Raw genomic sequence first — 4,790 nt, 5'->3', positions numbered from 1 at the left:
GGCGGGAGCCCCACACCCCCACCTCGGCCGACCGCAGCCGCCTTGCACTAAAAAGTCATTTCCCAGCGGTGGTTCCAGGGTGGAAAAAAATAACAGATACATCAATACATCTTTGATGCTGGAGGCAAATCAAAAAGAGCCTGATTTTAAATAAAAAAAATAAATAGAAGTGTCACGGGCACGTGGCTGGCAGTACCGTTTCCAGCCCCTCCGAATAGACCTGAGCGGTGTTAAACACGCTGTGACAGATGCTGGCACAGATTTCCCGTCCGAAGGAAAGGGAACCAAAACATAGGATGTGGGTGCCTTACGGGAACCCCGGGGTGAATCACTGCAGCCTCAGCACAGGCTCGTGGCTGGCAGCCCCTGTGCCATCCCCCTGCACGACAACTTTCCAACCCTGGGTGCTCACCGTCACTGTGAAACCCAGCTTGTGGTGTTTTAATATTTTTTTAAGATTATTTTTATTTATTACCTTTTTGTCTTTGTGCTCACAGCAGCAAAGGGGTCTGGGGCTTTAACACCAGCGTTTTTCTCCCACCAGGCTCCCAAGGACTTGTAAAATCCCCCAGACATGCCAGGGTGCTTGGAATTGCAGCTCCCGTCACTTCCCAGTGCTGAGGAGTCAGTTGGATTTTATTATTTTCAAATTTGGGAGATGTGACTGAGCCAGGCAGCTTGCCACAGAAGTTACCCGAAAGGGAAACAAAAGCACCACGAGCCGTTTTCAGGAGAATACAATGTGACCTGCAGAAAGGCCTTACTCTGACTTACTGGATGAACAGCGACAACAAATTCGGTGGAACTTGCATGAATTAGGATTATCTGTGTGAATAAAGGTTGGCGGGTTCATGCCCTAAATCCTCAGAATTTGTCAGCTCTCCACACCCACAAATTTTATTGTCTGTTTATAGGTCACGGGGGTATTTGCGAAACACGCTCGGTAAGTGTGCGGTACGACAAGAACACACTAGCGCTTTCTCTCGAGATTAGACCAGCCCACACATCAAACTTGCCAGCCAACCCTCATTTTTCCTACCCTCTTTCGGATGCAAAAATTTTGCCTGTGACCCTCCCTCTCACAGGCTTGGGGAGCAGGCACGGGGTGGGGCGACACAGCTACAAAACCCCAGTGCGTGGCATGTCCCTGTGCACGGCATCGATGCAGTATTCCCAAGAATGCTCCCGATGTACAAAGCACACCAGCTATTTTTGGTCCCAGACTTGCAACTGCAGTTACTTGTCACACAGGAGACACCCACACTGCATGCTTGGGGAGACCTTCTATTTTGTTCCTTGTAAGCAGCTTGGATTTTAGATTAAAACAGAAAGCTAACAAACAAACAAACAAAAACAAACCCAAACCCCAAATCCTTTTACTTTTGCACATTATGGGTGGGAATAGCAAAATGTCTGCAAGACAGCACAGACGTGTCCCCTTCCCACACCTTCTGCAACAAGCTGCAACTCCAAAAGTAAGAACCCCTGCTACTTTCTACCTGGGGAACCTTAGAGGTATAGCAGGTAAGAAACCAAAACGACCTTTGTTTCCCAGTTCATCTAATCCTCAGAGGAAAAGCGGCAATGATTCCCTACAGTCATGTGGAAGTCCACGTACATCAGCCTGAGCAGAGGGCAGATCTGACTCTGCGGTACCTGCCCCAACCCGTACCTGTTTAGGGCTAAACAGAAGTTTGTGGCATGCGCGGGTGCTGGCAATGCCTCTGCCTCGGGTTCCCGAGCAGCCCTCAGCCCAGCCCCACCGCTTGCTCAGTATTTCTCTATTTGACCTGCAGCTTTGGTCTCCTTCCAAGAAGGTTTCTAAATGTAGGTGAGGTAATAATTTTAACAGATTAAACACTTCCAGAAGGGGAAGCATGGAGTATTTCCAAGTTGATACAATAAGGACCAAATTAACAGAGAGGTCAAGAGTTCTAATTTGTAAAGACAGAAAGTTGTTTCTGAGCACAAAAGCTAAATACCCTGCAGGCAGTCTCTCAGTCCAGTTGACAACTGATAATAAAGCATGAATCCTGTTTGCCTTTAATGAGACTTACTTTTTAATTATTATTTGTGAAGGAGAGGAAAGAGAAAGAAAGATGACTCCCATATATTTGCAGAACAGTCTGGTTCCTTAAGAAACCTTAAGATATAATCCTTAAGGGTTATATCCATGGCACTAAAAGCAGTTTTCTCCAGTTAGAGGAGCTCTACCTAACCAAAGCACTGTGGGAATAATCTAAATTTGTTTTCACTTAAGCAGCAAGTCAGAACTGGGATGGTGTTAGACACATGTAGTCCAGCTGTTTGCCATTTACAATTTTTGCTGATGGTACAAAAGCCAGCCGTGCAGGGAACACAAATGAAGCTGGGAGAATGGGAGGAATTGGAGGCCCACTTAAAAACAAACAGAAATATTTAAAGTAAGTGTTCATTACACCTTAAAGAGTGAGGGGAAAAAAAAAAAAAAAAAAAAAAAATCACATAACCTGGGCAGACTCAGACCAAAACCAAGAGGTATTCGGGGTCAAGAGAACAGCGTGTGGAATAGCAGAAAAATACGGTGTAACTGAACAATCCTTTGGAAATGTCCCACCTGAGATTACATTAATGCAGTAACACAGAGGCAAGCACAGCTTTTGAAAAGACATAAAAGCAGCTAATCTCAACCTTACCCTGAAGTGATAGCAGAGGTTAATTTACACAAGCAGCAAAATGGGAGTGGGGGGAAGGAAGTGGTTAGAGGTTATTAATACAAATGATCAAAGCACACACCAGGTCAACACAAGCTACTGTTTTCACCTCAATAAATGAAACCTAACCCAACTATAATGTAACTCTTGGGAAAATGTCCATTGTAATAGTACAAAAGGATAACAATCATCTTGAGGACTAAGTACTGAACTCTTAAATTCTAATTATACTTGTTTATTGGCTTCTTCTGAACCCAGGCCCACCCAGCACCTGCCTGACAATTGCTATCTGAAACAAACGCAAAACCAGAATACCACACAAAATGAGAAAATATAAAAGCAGAGAACAGATTAACACTAGCATCTTCAAAGTGCTGCATGGAATGCCCCAAAAATGCAAAAGAACTCCATTATACATATTTAGCACAGGAGAGAGAGTATCTGTCCCTGTATCAGATTTCTCCCACTGCAGTTCTTTGTACTGTGCAATGCATTTCCAAGTCAAATATTCAGACCTTTAATTTCTCCAGCCTTAAGTACAGTAGTGCAGTCCCTCTTTATATCCTTCCAGAAATCTGTTAATACCACTTCCAGCACAGCCCTCTGGCTCTCCTATAGCATATCCTCCCCGCTGAAGTTTCCTCCAACATACTGAATCAAACCCTCAGCTGGAGGTAGACCCAGTCCTCAGAGGCAGCACCTGTATGTCCTTCACCACACATCCCTAGGATGCTCATCAACCACATGGCATTTGTCAATACTGGCTATGCCTTAACACCTTCTCTCATTCATATTTCTAAGGGCTTGGAAGCATGCCAGGATGGACCAGTTTCACCTCACTTTATTTAAGAAGGTAAATCCTTTAATGACATTTCATTTCCAAGTTACGAAATGTGTTCTGCTATAGGCACTTCACCATGGGGCAGCCCACAGCAGGGACTGTCCTCGTAAGGATTACAGAGGATTCAAAGAGGCAGTAGAGGTTTTCTTCCACTGCTTTTACAAGGCTTACCAAGGAAGATTCACGGGAAACTAGTCCTTTCACTCTAGACAGCTTAATCTCTTCAGAGATCAAGGCTTTTGAAATGACCTTCAACCACTCTACTGCTTATCATCAAAATGATACTCTGTTTTTTTTTTCAGCTAGCTGTTTCTTTATTTCTTGACCTAAAAGACAAGTATAGGAAGGCTATGGTAATTACATTAGTCCCACCACTTCCAGATGACCCACAAACAATATTTAGCAGTCACTGCAAGCAGTTGGGCAACGTGAAATCAACAAATTAGTGGGAATAAAGCAGGAGCAATATGATAATTATATTTTTCACATTATCATTGATTAACACTAGCATAGGCATTAACAGGAGCTGCTGCAAGAGTCTGGTTCCCAGCAAAAGAAAAGGTTCTTCATTTAAACCTGAAGTACTCAAGTAGCACAAGTATGTTTTATTAGAGCACTGCTATGCTTTCTCCTATAACCCATCCCACTGTGACTGAAGCTATATGTATTTTATTTCCATATATATATATGGTTTGTAAACCAACTTGGATGAAAGACTCCACTTAAATGCAACTCTGCTACAATACAGTGAATCTCCACTAAACTGGTCTTTTACGGTCTCACTAAGTAGTGCCTGCTTTTTTTTTTTTTTTAATCCCACTCTTCTTTTCAACCGGGTTTGGGCTTAGAGATCCCTCCTGTCAGAGGTGCAGAGCAGAAAGCAGGGCTGAGTTGGAACAACATAACTGTATCTTTGTTTCTGTGTCAGGGAACTGGGCATATAGGGCTGTCCCGATACCACTGATGGTTATAATACGGTCTTGTAAGGCATCAGGCTGGAGAAGCCTGGGACCATAAAATGCTTCTGACCTGTAGCAGAGAAAGCAAAGGTGTAGCAAATCACACACAGGAAGGTAAAAGCTCCCTCTTGAAATACTTACTGGGGTCATGACATAAGATAATGCATATAGTTGGTTGGACAACAAGTTATCCAATGCAAACTAATATTCTGAACTGAATTAAACTCTAACACAAGACACAAGAGAACCATCTGTGCTGCCAAAGAACCTCCAAAGAGGGATCGACACACGTCAGCA

The 4,790-nt window shown here is 43.6% G+C and overlaps 1 protein-coding gene across 2 annotated transcripts in view; it reads right to left on the bottom strand.

The window, feature by feature from the left end:
* Positions 1–4,790, bottom strand: part of LOC104289904 (ubiquitin-conjugating enzyme E2 E1) — a 44,077-nt gene that overhangs the window by 2,294 nt on the left and 36,993 nt on the right. The window lies entirely within an intron of this gene.

This window comes from Charadrius vociferus, unplaced genomic scaffold (genome assembly GCF_000708025.1).
Source record: "Charadrius vociferus isolate BGI_N301 unplaced genomic scaffold, ASM70802v2 scaffold217, whole genome shotgun sequence".
NCBI lineage: Eukaryota > Metazoa > Chordata > Aves > Charadriiformes > Charadriidae > Charadrius > Charadrius vociferus.
The sequence above is the reverse complement of the archived record's forward strand: the minus strand, read 5'-3'. Positions and strand labels throughout refer to the sequence as shown.